Source organism: Pholcus phalangioides, unplaced genomic scaffold, assembly GCF_987345545.1.
Source record: "Pholcus phalangioides strain wild (caught in Gottingen) unplaced genomic scaffold, Ppha-v1.0 ptg000008l_1, whole genome shotgun sequence".
In the NCBI taxonomy this organism is placed as follows: domain Eukaryota; kingdom Metazoa; phylum Arthropoda; class Arachnida; order Araneae; family Pholcidae; genus Pholcus; species Pholcus phalangioides.
The window spans coordinates 62,336,976-62,353,013 of NW_028301601.1; the positions used below are offsets into that span (position 1 = coordinate 62,336,976).

Below are 16,038 nucleotides of genomic sequence, written 5' to 3' on the forward strand. Positions count from 1 at the left end.
GTTCCCAACTTCGAGGCGCAAATGCGAGCCGATCTCCCCGTGAAAAAGTTTCACCACAGAGAGCAACAGGCCTACAAATATTCAGTAACTATACATCACTTCTGAGATATAGATGGCAGCATTGAAAAATCATACACAACACCAAATACGCTCTAAGACTGTTAGGTACATACACTTACAATTCCGGCACAACTCACTAGGTAGTAAATTGCCTATGGCGATAGATCTGAGTCGTGCTCGGTTTGGGAAAAAAAAAAAGAAGGTTACTATGTGTCACCACAGAGAGCAACAGACCTGTAAACAGCACAAACGTAATTCAATATCATAACACATCACTCACTTCCCTTCTGAAATATAGATGGCAGCACTGAAAAAATCAAACACGTGCACTCAAACTGTTAGGTATACACACACAGTTACACCTCCGGCCCAACTCACGAGGTAGTAAATCGCCCATAAATGGTGACAGACCCGAGTTGTGCTCGGTTTGAAAGAAAGAAAGGGTTAGTATGTGTTTGTATTCAATTATATAAGCAAGGAATGGTGGACATGACATACATATTTGTTATGGGCATCTTTTTCTCAGCCACCTGGTTGGGCATTTTGCCTGTTGTGGCGTTGTATTTGTATAGTTCGCTTCATCTATAGCTCTAATTTTACCCAAAATGGCCTGTAAAGTTGAAGAACCCTGATTTTCAAGATGGGTTTATTGGTAGACACGATGGTTTTCTGTGTAATGTCAGTTGTAATATACGTTTTCTTCGTTTCCAGTTTCACGCGGTTGACATATACTAAGAAGAAAGATCGATTTTGCTCTCCCTTTGAGACTTTCAGCAACAGGTATCAGTGGGGGAGAAATAGTAACAAATATGAACTAAACGCTAAAAATTCTAAGGAAACGTTCTCTAAAAGATTTTTTTTTTTACACGGAGATAAATGACGGTGCTCCTGAGGACTGATGGAGATATAAAAGCTCATATCACACAAGATGAATTTTGTTTCTTCTTGTCCCCATATATACATTATGTATCTTTCGGGGTTGAGACTTTCACGTTTTTATCTTTTTGTTCGCATGATGAACATTAAATGGCTTCGGAGCTAACTGCCAAAAATGTTGCAGAAATGAAACACACGCGCGCTCCTCACACTTGTGTATCTATCTCTGGATGTGTGTATTCTGTAATATATCACGCGCTAAGATACGTATGTCAGGAGAAATTTATGACCTGGAGTGAGAGTTTTACTCGAATTGGGGGTCGTCCATAAGTTTATCGCGAATATCTTTAGGTCGATATTTTAAATTTCAGTCAAGCTTGGTTATAACGACATCTTAGACTCCGCGAATTATTGTCGTTATGAAACTGAAATGTCGTTACAAACGAGGTTAAATTAATATTACAAAAATATTGCTAAATGTCTACGAAATCGCCAAATATTGTTCCTAAATAACCGTTGGCTTAGAAAGTTTGCGGTGAATTAAAACGCATTGCACCCAGAGGGAAAAATTACTCGGCAAATATTCGAGACAAATATTTAGTCCACATGTTCGTTTCATGTTCGTTCAAGGACAATTTTGTAAACTATGCCATTATTTTGATCAAAATTAACAATTAATTTTTTGAAAATTGACAACTATTTTGGAAGAAATTGGAAATTATTTCGGTGAAAATTGATAATTATTTTGGTGCTAATCTGAAATTATTTTTGTATAAACAGGCATTTTTTCGGTATATATTGGCAATTTAACTGTAAAAATAGACATTTATTTCAAAGAAATTGACAACTATTTTGGTAGAAATTGACGATTATTTCGGTGAAAATTTATAGTGATTTTGGAAGTAATTTGAAATTATATTTTAGTATAAATAGGCAACTATTTTGGTACATATTCACAATTAATTTCTATGGTAAAAACTGACAATTTCTTTGGTAAAAATTGACAATTTCTTTAATAAAAATTGACAATTTCTTTAATAAAAATTGACAATTTCTTTAATAAAAATTGACAATTTCTTTAGTAAACATTTATGATTATTATGGTAAAAATTGATAATTATTTTGGTACAAATTGACAATTATTTTGGTACAAATTGACAATTATTTTAGTAAAAATTGGTAATTATTTTGATAGAAATTTCCAAATATTTTAGTATAAATGACAATTGTGGTATAAATTGAAAATTATTTTGGGGAAAATTCGCGTATTTTATGGGTGTATTTTTCTCTCATACATGAGGTTTTTTTTTCCATGAGGTATAACACCTCACACATAATTCAAAATAATGGTAAAATGAGTTAGTCCGCAATATGAACCATTATAATAATTCTCGGAGATATACTAACATCTCCTGCGCCTGAATCGCGAAATAAATCCCCACGAGTTCCCCCCATTTTCCTAGAAAATACGTTAATCCGAACGTATTCAGGCTGAATTCTCGGCTCGACCAGTATTTTAATTACATCGAAAGCTCGGTTTCCAAGGGGGACACGTAATGAAAACGCTCGTTTGACAAATGAGTTGAGACTGACAGAGTTTAACTAGATCGGTATGTGTTAACAGGGAGCATATATTCCAGAGCCGTCTAGATCTGGCCAGATACATCCAGATTGCGAATCTCGCAATGCATTTTGTTTCACGGCGAAGGACGTTCTCGTCATATTTTCGGCATTTGCGGGAATAAACTCTTGAGATAATTTATTAAAGTTGCTAAAAATTTCAGTTTTAAGGATGTATAGGTATGTCACTGCCAAAGCTCGAAATTGTTAGTTCTCGAAGTAGCCGGCCAGATCAAGGATTGGCCAATTTCATTGTAAACCGACCTTTGATGAGATTGGTATATTCTAGATTGGATAAACTCACTTCCAGATTCTATCACATACAAGACGAAAATTATTCTTTGATTATTTATATAAGGACTATTACGATTACTGACTGATTATCTGTGGATGATGCTATATGATCACAATTTGTACTCCAGATTCTTTACTGTATAATATGTATATCATTGTTATTTTCACATAAATTAATAGATTTCTGGATACACCCATCCCCCGGGAAAGCTTCGATAATCTCTCTGAGATGGGAAGCGGAGTGTGTCGGTTTCTTCAATGTTCAATGTAAACCGACCCGGCCAATGTTTGAATTTCAGGCTTTGGCCAGCCAGATCGCGAATTGGCTAAAGAGCCCTGACCAAAATCCGATAACATCCGGGTCATCGCCAAGTTGGCGTAATTTCTCGTTGTAATCATGTGTCCCCGTTAACTATTTTTTTTAATAGTTTTACCCTCAAATTTCTCTTTTTGTCTCTGTCAGTCGTCACATGGAACTAATCCGATACGGCTAATATACAGGGTGGGCAAAAAGTCCGTAGAAACTTTAAAAATGAATAAAAACCAGAAAAATAAACCGAAGTAAATGGTTTGCAGGGTTAGCATCGCTAGGTCACGGGAATTTTTTCGTAAGGGAAAAGAAAAATTACTAAACAGCCGATAGGTGGCGCTGGTGACTTCGGGGGGGGGGATATGCAAACGGTTATTGAAGAACTTGCGCTCCTAACCTGCAACTAGTATGGTATGAATTGTTGTAAACCGTGTATGTGGACCTGCTGCGCTCTGCGGTTGCTGGATTCGTGACTCGCCTGCAATGCGTTACCCCTGGCGGTGGTGGTCATGTGGAACGCATACTGCTGTAATAAACGATTTGGAGGCATTGTGTTCCTTATTTGCGCATCTTTTCTTGGACTGGTGTACGTCAGCGCCACCTATCGGCTGTTTTTTAGTTGTTGTTTTTTTCTGTCTTAAAAGATTCCCGTAACCTAACGATCTTGCAAACCGTTATTTCGCTTATTTTTCCGGTTCTTATAAATTTTCAGTTTCTACGCGGACTTCCCCCCCCCCCACACGCACACACTCACTGTATATAACCACGTTGGCGATGAAAAAAATATATTTGGCACCTACCCGACCAGGTCTTACATCAGCTCATCGGACTCCGGCCACTTCGCGAACTGGATGGTCAATGCGAATCATTTTTGAAAATCGGATTTTGACCAAAGTCATTGGCCGCACTTCGGGAGATCCTTGAGGTCCCACGATTTTATTCTACAGTCTCGCGCGTTTCTTATTAACACGTTACTTTGAATCGTGTATTTGAATGCATGTCGTCAAATGGTACTCTAATGCAAATACCAACACAAACGAAACAACAGGCAAAATGCCCCAACGAGGGACCATAAAAAATATGGACCTTAATAGGCAGTGTTTCTCAACATTTTCTAACCCCTACGGACCATATTTTCTTCTCGTGAACTCCCCCCCCCCCGCTTCCCGTCTCATGCAGGGCCCCGCAACCTTCATCCATGAGCGAGAATCTCTCTACTTGTCGAATTGAATTCTGTCAAAACTAAATTTTGAATGAACAAAAATGTTATAAAAAACACAGATTTCTGGAACCCTGGGCCAGGTACGCTGCCAGATGAAGGGGGGGGGGGGAGGCGTGATCATCTCTACGAGCCGAATTATATGTAGGAATAATAATTCTGTGTAAAATACATGCCGATCCAAAAAAAGAACCAACCCTCCCGACTTATCACCCCGGGTCCACACCTACCCTGGGCAAGACTTCAGTGAGTTCGTTATTGGTGGGGGCTGAATACACGGTTCTGCGTGTATTGCTGTCTCAACATAATGATTTCCCGAGCAAAATAATGTCCTTGGGTCCCATACTTAGCTGCAGAAGTAAACAGTTCACACATTCAAATATTTAGTTTGAAAATCACAGCTATCATCTCCTCTAAGATGCCCCGGGCGATGCTTGAATTGTTCCATGGGCAACTCTGCTGTGGATTCTCAAAGGCGTCGCAGTTTTCCTACAATATTCCACGTGAAAGCTTTAATTTTCTCATCGGCTCTTTGTATGTACCCTCCCACACACTTATCGCGGCCCCACTTTTATCAGATGTTCACCCGTGGCGCCCCCTGATTTTAAAATAAAATGATACATTCTAGTTAAAAGTATCAAATTCTTGTTTGTCTTCCGTAAAGTCTTCTGATTTTTAATCAATTCTGGAATTATTCCTTTCAATTTTTTCATATAGTCTAAATTTTTACATTAGTTTCGATGTTTACATGTTTTCATTAGTTTACATTCACCCTCAGTGCTAAATTTTCATGAATTTTTTCTATTACAGTAATTTACATTTTACTGTGCATTTAAAATTTTTTTATGGGTATTTCTGCGGTATTCCTGAATAATTTGAAATAGTAGATGCCAATTCCCCCTTCCACGCCCAAAAAACTTTACTCGAACAAAGGGGGTCCTAAACATTTTTGGTGCCCCGAAATTGTAGAGGACAAGTCTGGCCTTGCTATTACTCTGTTATTGTGTCACCGGCCCCAGCGTCTGATAAAGGTGGCCCTGGCATGGTCAATATGGTGAATGTGTTACGGTAAATGTGGTTATTATACATACTAACCAGTTATTATGCATAATAAATTTCCCTAAATTTATCACTTTTATCGTTAATTATGTATACTATCCACGTGATATTGACAAATTTCATTAATTTTTTGCATAATACTCAACTGTCGGATCGTTGGCGAACATGATAAATCGTACTGTATGATATATTATCCATGACAATTCATGCATGTGTTGCATCATTGTACCAGGGTACGGTCGTAAAATTTTTTATCATTATATTCATGAATGTTATTACACTAGGGCCCAAGGTTCTCATGCTTTTTACACCCGCGGCACTTTAATCAAAGCTTATCGTGGCTCCCCAGAGCAGTTCAACGAAGAATCTCTTTGAAAAACCGTTGTATGGCCGTAGCTCCGCGGCACTCTCGAAAAAGGTAGGCGGCGCACGCACACACACACACACAGTTTGAGAACCCTCCTGGACTAAGGTATTATACATAATCGCAGGTAATTGACAATAAATTTCAGATATTTATCAAATTTACCACCGACACTTTGGTATTATGCGTAATCTCGTAAATCATAGTCGGTGAAAGCGATTAATTCTTTTAGTATTTATCATATTCATCAACGACGCTGGGGTATTATGCATATTCACTAGTAAAGTGATAAATTTATCCAACACGATTGGCAATTATGCATAACGACCACATTATATCACACCCGCATAATATCACGCACAACGCACACATTTACTGTAACACACATGCGTACATTTTAAATTTACGAATGATTTCATTAATGCCTATTGTAAATTTTGGAGTTGTCAAATTTATTTATTCACTTACAATTTCCGTCATTCATTGGCACGAGTCATCATCTCGTTCTCCCTGATCCTCATTTTACTGAAAGAAATCCCGGATATGAAACTTGGCGAAAACGGAATAGAGGGCGCTAACTTTTTCCTAATGAAAATAAATCGTAGGTATTGTGATGAACTGATTACTGTAAAATTGAAAATAATTTTCATTTCGTTTTTGATGTCTGGTTTATTCGACGATCTTTATCGATACTGATTTTTCATTAGTTTTCAACGTACGAACTATACTAATTGTTATTGTTCCCCGCATAATCGAATATTTCGCGCTGGGATCATTGATATCCGATTATGTGGGGGCCGGCCGACTGTATGAATAATTATTTTTGCACAATAATATTTAAAAAAACGGGAAAAATCCTAAATAATCACGGTAATATTGAAAAAAAAAACCCCGGAAATGGTCGGAAATAGATATAAGCTCGACGTAAAGTGAAAAATCTTTATTGAAATTGAGATTTATTCAAACGTTAAATCTGAGAACACGCTTTGGAAGAAAGAATAATGCTAAATAATAATAATAATAATATGACTTTTTTTTTTGATCGTGACTGCAAGTGACAGTTTTTATGACATTTCAATGAAATACGCTCGCGAATATCGGTGACACAATTGTCATTTATTATCCGCCTCCAATGCAAAAAAAAAAAAAGGAGCATCAAGAAGGGCGAGAAAATAAATTGAATTTCGCGAGATCTCTCGAGAACTCAATAGATGGGAGTCAATGTCCCAATAAAGTAATATACGCTTCACACGATTCCCATCCGAACTAAAATTGAATTTATCCGAATTTTCAATGGAAATCAGAACCGTGATAGATCGCGAAATAGTCCTTATATAAGGCTAATTCCAAATCCGAAAAATGGTCTGAATCTTTCTTCTTCAAATTCAAAACTAAAAAGAGGTATAAGACAAAAGACTGGCACAAAAACCAGTCCTTAAATCAAACTGAACGGGATTTGATTAATTTGGAAAACAACTGTGGCAGTTTGGAAGCTCCCTTACACCCATGCACCCTCCCTAAAGAGAGCAACAGGGTTTGAAACTAATTCCGTAGAGTTTTGATGGAGAGCGAGAGAAGATTGTGGAGAGAGGTATCGATCCCGTCTCGCGAATTTCGGGAAAACACGGAGTGTTCTCAATGTATTATTATACACGCTATACGCTACTACAGAGAAGAAGCGTTTATTTCTTCTCATGGTAATTGACAGGGGACTGATACTTCGCTAATGAGAGACAGTTACGGAGACACAAAATTGGGGTCATAAAAGGTTGAGAGAAAAAGAAGAAAACGGGAGACATTTTCACTCTCTCAAACACGTGATACAATTCCCAAGGCTGTACTTGTTTTTATCCCTTAAGGCAATCAGCAGAGATTATACCGACTTTCTTGAAGAAAGTACGATAAAATCAGTTAAATGTTACGATAAATTATCATTTTGTACTAATTTCGCGCTGTTTTCAATGTTAGGAGAGAACTAGAGTTCCAGAATGTTCCTTTTTTTTTCTTCGAATGGAGGTAATTCCTTGTTCAGATTCCGTGACAATTTAGCACAAGGATTTTCAAACTTGCGGACGTTGTGGAACCAAATTAAGACTTCCAGTGGAGCCAGCGGGTTACCCACACAGCAGTATTTAGAATTGAAGGATGCAAACCTAATGCCAAGTACAGTGGGGTGTAGGCTAACGAACCCTGATGTGTATCGCGCGGGTGGAGGGAGGGGGGAGGTGAATAAAGAACCAATCCATTCTGGTACAAGACTCCGAGTAGTCCTTAAATCAATGTGAGCGGGATGTGATTAATTTGGAAAACAACTGTGACAGTTTGGAAGTTCCTCTGTTCCAATACTTCCCCAGGAGAGCAACAGGGTTCGAAACCTGATTCCGTGGTTTTGATGAAGAGCGAGAAGAATGAAGAGATATATATCGATCCTGTCTCGAGAATTTCAAGACACTGATACTTCGCTAAGACAGGGGCAGTTTACGCTGCGCTCACATCGGAGCAAGAGGTACAGTAATTACGCCTAGGAAGAAAAAAGTGCATAGGGGTGGAGAAAGAGATTCTCGCACATAGTAAAAGTAGAGGAAAATGGCCGGAGTGGTTCTAAAATGTAAGGGTGTGATGATGATGATGATCCCTTTGCAGAAAAGGGAATTGAAAAAAAAAAATTAAGAAACCGGACCAATCATCCGATATCGAAAATCAACAGATCGAGGTGAAAACAAACAGGTTTGTTCAAGTCGATTACCTAGATGAGTTGAACTTCTCTCCTTCGACTGGCTATTCGAGTATGTGTGCGGTGTTGAACAAAATAATACGATTGTTTTCGTTGCTTGTCTCTATTACATACTCTCCTACCTCTTGGTAGCCGCTGTATGTGCGCGGCCTTACGGAGACACAAAATAGGGGTCATAAAAATGGGGGAAAGAGAAATTGGAAGGACATTCACGCTCAAATGCGTGATACAATCTTCAAAGTTGCACTAGTTTTATTTCTTACGGCAATCAAGTGAGATTATACCGACATTCTTAAGGAAGGTACGGCAAAAGCAGATGTTACGATAAATTATGATTTGCACCAATTTCAATGCAATTTTCAATGTTGCCAATTCACCGAAGGAAGTCATTTGTTCAAAGGTTCGCAACAGCTGGCTGATGCGAAGATATATTTTTGGAAAGAGAGAAAATTCAACCTCTCCTTTGGGGAAATCCAATCCATGTCCTTTCACTTTCCTGATGAACGCACTAGACTAAAAATTCACCGAATCTCTAAGTCTTTCCTTGGAGCTCGTGTGCACTGAACAGGACCGTACGTGGACGGTCGGGGACACAATTCAGGCCAAAGCTCATCCTTGGATAAGTCATTTGTTGTTCGGATCTCGTGACTATTTAGCACTGAGGTTTTCAGACGTGGTAGGCCAAATTAGGATTTCAGTGAAGCCCACGGGCCACCAACTCGTACAGCGTAATTTAGAATTGGAGGATGCATGACAGAACTTTATATTAAGTACAGTGGCGGGAAGGCTAACGAACACTGATTTAAACCGGAGAAATGTAGGACGAATCCATTCTGGTGCAAGACTCCAAGTACCACAAGAAAAATTTCAAATACCAACTGAGCGGGATTTGATTCATTTTTGAAAACAACTGTTGCAGTTTGGAAGCTCTCCTCTACTCCGATACGCCTACAGAAGAGCAACAGTGTTTTAAACCTAATTCCGTAGTCTTGATGAAGAGCGGAGAGATTGAGGAGATATCGATCCTGTCTCGCGAATTTCGAGAAAACACGGAATGCTCTTTCAATGTATTTATTATACTCGCTAAAGGAGAGGAGACAGAAAGAAGCGTTTACTTCTTCTCATGGTAATCGACAGGGGACTGATAGTGCGCTAATGAGAGACAGTTACTGAGACACGAAATTGGGGTCATCAAAGGTTGAGGAAAAATAAATTGGGAGGCATCCACTCGCGCGCTCAAACACGTGATACAATTCCCGAGGCTGCACTTGTTTCATCTTTTACGGCAATCACAACGGAGGTAACTGATTTTGTCGTACTACCTTCAAGAAAGTAAAGTGTTACGACAAATTATTGTTTTGGTTCTATTTCAAGCTGCTTTCAATGTTAGTAATTTATCTAGTATTTTAGAATGGAGGTTTTTTTTTTTTTTTGAATGGAGGTTATTTCTTGGTTGAGATCTCGCGACTATTTAGTAGATATTCGTATTGCATGAAGTGTTCGCTTCAATTGATGCAGAGGTATTTCTGAATATCGACCAATGTCCATATACAGTATCAAGAGAGATATTTTGTGTAAGGAATTCCAACACACGATTGTGCCGAAAGTATTTGCTCTTGTTTTTTATTTTAAAGAAGAATTGTCTTCTTTAAAAAATTTGTCCCCAGGAATTGTCTTAAACTGGCATTTCAAAGAAAAATTCTCTTCCGCGTATCTAACCCGGGATCACTCACATATCGAACAAGTGCGCTTACCAATACACTAGAGACGCAACCTTCGTTTCCGCAGCACGTATTTTGGTACGTACTCTTGTTGTATTAGTATCCTGATGAGCCGAGTGAAGACATCACAGACTCACTCGGCTATAAACTTTTATACGTGCGCGCTGATTTGTGTGCGTACGTTTATTATTTGTGCATTTACAATGAGACCCTATTATAACGAACACATACTTAACGAATTCTACCACCGGATCCCGATATAATTTGCCTCCATTTGACGAATGGTACAATGCCTCGACAAACAAACTCTCATTTAACAAATTTTAAGATTAATACAATTTCACGAAAAAATCTTACATCAATGAAATTCATTAAATGGGAGTTCGCTCTTTCAGGGTCCGACTGTATTGAAGACACATGACGGACTCATTTAGAAATTCTTTCATATTTATCAAATTCACAAATACAGAGACCACAACAGACAAAATAAAAATATATATGACGAATATATAATTAAACTATATCAAAAATACAGCAACCCAATAAGATCAATATAAAACAATAATTATCATAAAATATGAATATACTGCCAATATGAAAAAACCCTTCCTACAGAAGACAAGATGAGAGAAGTTGGTGTTGCGTATTGGCTGATGGTTGGGGACAGAGTACAGTGATGAAGGCGGATGGCTCGGGATGTTTTCGTTGGCCTCTTGCGGACGATCCGCCCGGGCTCCCTCCTTGGCGGGGGTTTCCTGGGACTTTGGGGGTGTGACTGTCGTCAGTCGGAGGCGATGGGGGTCCCGGCCGGGTTAGGTCCTGTGGCTTACGAGCCGGGGGATGCCTGCCGGGCCCGGACATCAAGAGAGTTTTTCCAACATGGCCCAGCCGCTAGGTAATCTGCTTCAGAGCTGGTTCATGTTTGGTGTTACTGTCTGTGGTCCTTTGCGTGGGTCGGAGGTCGGCCCGTGGTCTTGGTGGATAGCGGGGCTTTTTTCTTTTTTCCAGCATGGCCCAGCCGCAAGGTAGCCTGCTTATATTCCACAAGGGACAGAGCGGGGGCCATGTTTGGTGTTTGCATAGCTCAATCACCGTGTGCAATCAAGAGCACGCGTGGCTATTCTCTGCAGCCCTTCGACCAAGTCAATGTCCCTCTGTACGTATGGTCTCCACAACCTGACGGCATACTCCAATCCGGGACGAACTAGCCAACATCTTCTGTAGAAGAAAGGCTCCGCGCGAAGCTTTGGCGTCACTGAAGTCATCCGTTTCATCTGTAGCCATTGGATATAGCAGTCCAACGTGTGCGAAATCATTACCTTTATTTGCAGTATATCCAATGACTACTGTGGTGAAACGGACGACTTTAGTGACGTAACGAGCTTCGCGCGTAGGCTTTCTGCTGTAGAAGTTGTTGACAAAGCCCCGCAAAAGTGGAAGGATCCCTTTAGGAGAACGCGAGAGACCTTTTCGAGAACGAAACCGAGCACCAATAACATTAGGGGTATTATGCGTATTTCTACAGAAGATGTTGGCTTAGTTCGTCCCGGATTGGAGCATGCCGTCAGGTTGTGGAGACCATACGTACAGAGGGACATTGACTTGGTCGAAGGGCTGCAGAGAATAGCCACGCGTGCTCTTGATGGCACACGGTGATTGAGCTATGCAAACACCAAACATGGCCCCCGCTCTGTCCCTTGTGGGATATAAGCAGGCTACCTTGCGGCTGGGCCATGCTGGAAAAAAGAAAAAAGCCCCGCTATCCACCAAGACCACGGGCCGACCTCCGACCCACGCAAAGGACCACAGACACTAACACCAAACATGACCCAGCTCTGAAGCAGATTACCCCTGGTACAAAGGGACAAATTTCGAGTTTTATAATTACCAGGAACACTAGGATATTCTGTATAATCAACGTAAACGTGATAATTTTTTTGTCATTTATCAAATTTACAAACGATGCTTTAATACAGGGTGTGCAAAAAGTCCGTGGAGACTAAAAATTCATAAAAACCGGAAAAATAAACGAAATAAAAAACGGTTTGCAGGGTTAGCATCGCAAGGTCACGGGAATCTTTTTAAGACGGAAGGGGATTAAAAATGCCGGCAGGTGGCGCTGACGTACACACATCAAAGAAAAGATACTCAAATAATGAACAGAATGCCTCCAAATCGTTTATTACAGCAGCATGTGTTCCACATGACCAACCACCACAGGGGATAACACATTGAAGGCGAGTCACAAATACAGCAAGGGAAGAGTGCAGCAGGTCCACATACACGGTTTACAACAATTCATACCATACTAGTTGCAGGTTAGGCCCCTTTCACACGGAGCGGACGCGGGTCCGCATACCCTTTCAAACGAGCGCTTTAGTTCGAAATTCGTGCATAAAAACTGTTTTTTCGCAATTTTTGTAATTATTTTTCTCCTTCACCCCTGATTCAGTGCCCATAGGCAGCCTAGAGGCATTCTTTGGTGGTTTTTATCATTGAGCCTAAAGATGCCTCCATTCCGATCCTCACAAGTAGTCGATGGGAGAAAATATCTTAAAATATTTTGAAAAAAAATCTGTCTTTTCGGAAAAATATGAAAGAAAATTCCAAAAACACATCCAATGTTCGAAAAATCCAATCCAAAAACATCCAAAACATTCGATGTTCCAAAAAAATTCAGCAAATATCAAAGAATTTCCAAGTATAAAAAAAGGGACGGGTTGGGACTTTCAAAATGTCTGTGCTTAGAAATATTCACATCACAATTCTGTCTTAGGCCGGGATTACACTATAAAAGTTTTGTAAAAGCTCTTTGATAAAACGTGAAAAATTCAACCATTAAGATCACCGGTTGCATTTGCTAGAATGCAACCGATGCGCCTATTGGTTGAATTTTTTAACTTTTATAAAAGATCTTTTACAAAACTTTATAGTATAATCCCGGCCTCAAGTACGGATTACACTATAAAAATTTTATAATAATTCTTTTAAAAAAGCAACTAATAAATTTATCGGTTGCACTTGCAATTTATTAGTTGCTTTTTTCAAGTTTTATAAAATAACTTTCATAAACCTTTTAGAGTGAAATCCCATCCATAGATTAGTCTCACTTCTGAAATATAAAATTTCATTTTTTTAAGTTTATAGACTGAATATCGAGTAAAATAAACTTGTAGGTATCGGGGGAACCACCAAAAATATTCAAGTGTTAGTTGTCTTCAAACGTCTTAATCCGGCCCTGAGTGAACACCATACGTGGATAACGTTGTTTAATAAAAGTATTTTTTTAAAGTTTAAAAAAATTAACAGATTAAAATTTAAGAAAAATAACAAATATTTAAAATAATATTTCAGATATTTTTAAATAATTTTAAAAATTTAAAAATTAAAATTTTTAAATTAAATTTAAAAGTTATTAAAGTATTTAGTCAATTAAATATTCGTAATGAACAGAACGGCTTATAATTTTGGTCCCGTCAGTGGCCATTGTTGGCAGGTTTTATTGTATAAAGTTGTGAAATATGGACAAAAGGCAGTTAAAGTTGCTATATCTCCATCTCAGAAGGAAACGGAGGGATAGACGTATGTAGGTACATTATATTAATGAGCAGGGACCATCATATGGTGTTTTTAAGGGTATTTATGGCAAATAATTAAAAAAATTCCGTGAAAAATCACCTTCAAAAAGTAGCCAAAGATGCGGACGAATTCGCTCCGCATCCGCATCGTCTGAATAGCTCCGAATAAACCTATTGTCAAAACTTCTATGTGCGGATGCGGAGCCCACACTTAGGTTTTGACACATGCGGACGACGTCCGGACCCGCATGAGCATTTCTTAGGTGCGGAGATTTTTCGGCTCGTCTGAAAGGCGCAGTATATTCCAATTGTTAAAACTTCTTCCGGACCCGCATCCGCTCCGTGTGAAAGGGCCCTTAGGAGCGCAAGTTCTTCAATAACCGTTTGCATATCCCCCTCCCCCGAAGTCACCAGCGCCACCTATCGGCTGTTTAGTTGCAGATGTATACATGACACCTCTCGGCGGATCGCATCTTTGACTTGTGTACGTCAGCGTCACCTATTGGCTGTTTTTGATTGTTTTTTTTTCCTGTCTTAAAAAAATTCCCGTCACCTAGCGATGCTAACCCTGCAAACCGTTTTTTATTTCGGTTATTTTTCCGGTTTTAATGCATTTTCAAAGTTTCTAGGGACTTTTTGCCCACCCCGTATTGTGCATCGTCGCTGTAAAACTAATACATTTATAAACTTATTGAGACACGATTGATGATAATTCACGCGATAGACATTTATTATACGCATAATATAATCGATTTATCACATTTACCGCAATGAGTACAATAACATTAATATTAAAGACGAAAGAATTCAGTTCTCCTTAAGGAAACAAAAAACAATCTTTATAAATTGTTGCAAACGCCATCGATTTGTTTCTCGCGTTATTTTTACAGAACCCAGAAGTGTCAGCTCCGCCTGAGTAATTTCTCCACGGGGGTAATTAAAAGTTAACGCACGATTTGAAATTCAAATTTATCTCATTATCTGCTGCTTCTGACGCCGCTGGAAACTTTAAAGAGAAAAAAAAGTACACACAAACGTTATTTTATAAATAAACACTTTATTTTTGACTTCATTTTCTTGATTTTTCAGGATTAGAATTTCAATTCCTAGGATTTCTTTTCTGTTTTAGAAATTGAAGGAGAAAAAATAAAAGAGGAGAATTTCTCCCAGGAGAGGTCGGATTCCCATTAAAGGTTAAAAGGGTGATATTTTACTCTTTTTAACAAAAAAAAAAAGTTCACGTGGAGAATAATAACATGCAAATCACATCGTAAAATGGCTGCCCTGATAATATATAATATGATTTTTACTTCATATTTTAATGAATTTTTTTTTCTTTTTTGCCGTGGAATTTTGAAATTGAGCTTTGTTGAGAATATGGCAATTATTTTTGCATTACATATATTCGGTAAATATAAGAGTATTTTATAATACAAGATTCATCGGAAGACTGGTTATTTGTGGAGATGAAGATTACAAGGAAGAAAATTCATCACTGCCCCCACGGGGACTCGAACCCCGGTCTCTCGCTTGCCGGACGAGTGCTCAACAATCTAAGCTATGGAAGCAGATAGAATATTTCAACCTTGGAGCGTATATATATATATATATGTTGAAAGGCACCGTACATGGACGGCGTCAACAATCAACTAATAGCTCGTACGCTGCCTTTCAACATATATATACGCTCCAAGGTTGAAATATTCTATCTGCTTCCATAGCTTAGATGGTAGAGCACTCGTCCGGCAAGCGAGAGACCGGGGTTCGAGTCCCCGTGGGGGCAGTGATGAATTTTCTTCCTTGTAATCTTCATCTCCACAAATAACAAGTATTTCGATGAATCTTGTATTGGCAAGCGGAGAGGACGTTTCTATATGCATATTTGATAATACTTTTCGAATTACTGATATTTGAATATGTTCTTGTGTTATTTGCCCTTTCTTTAAGCTGTGCAATAGAAATCACTAACGCCCCTTTCGAAATTCCAAATCTTTAAAAATAAAGCATGTTCTATTCTGATTTCCAGCAGGTGCGAATCGCCGCTGTGGTGGTCGAGTGGTCATAGTGACGGACTCGCATCGCGAGGATCCGGGTTCAAACCCCACAGTCGCCGGTGTGGTGATCGGCTGAAGTGTTGGTTCTCTGCGGTTCCCAACGCGAATGCGAGCCGATGTCCCCGTTAAAAAGTCTCGCGGCAGAGAGC

The 16,038-nt window shown here is 39.1% G+C and overlaps 1 non-coding gene across 1 annotated transcript; it reads left to right on the forward strand.

Annotated features, from left to right (window-relative positions):
- The first annotated feature begins 15,546 nt into the window (after positions 1-15,546).
- Positions 15,547-15,618, forward strand: TRNAA-GGC (transfer RNA alanine (anticodon GGC)). The gene has a single exon. It is a non-coding gene; the product is annotated as a tRNA-Ala (tRNA).
- Positions 15,619-16,038: the final 420 nt, after the last annotated feature.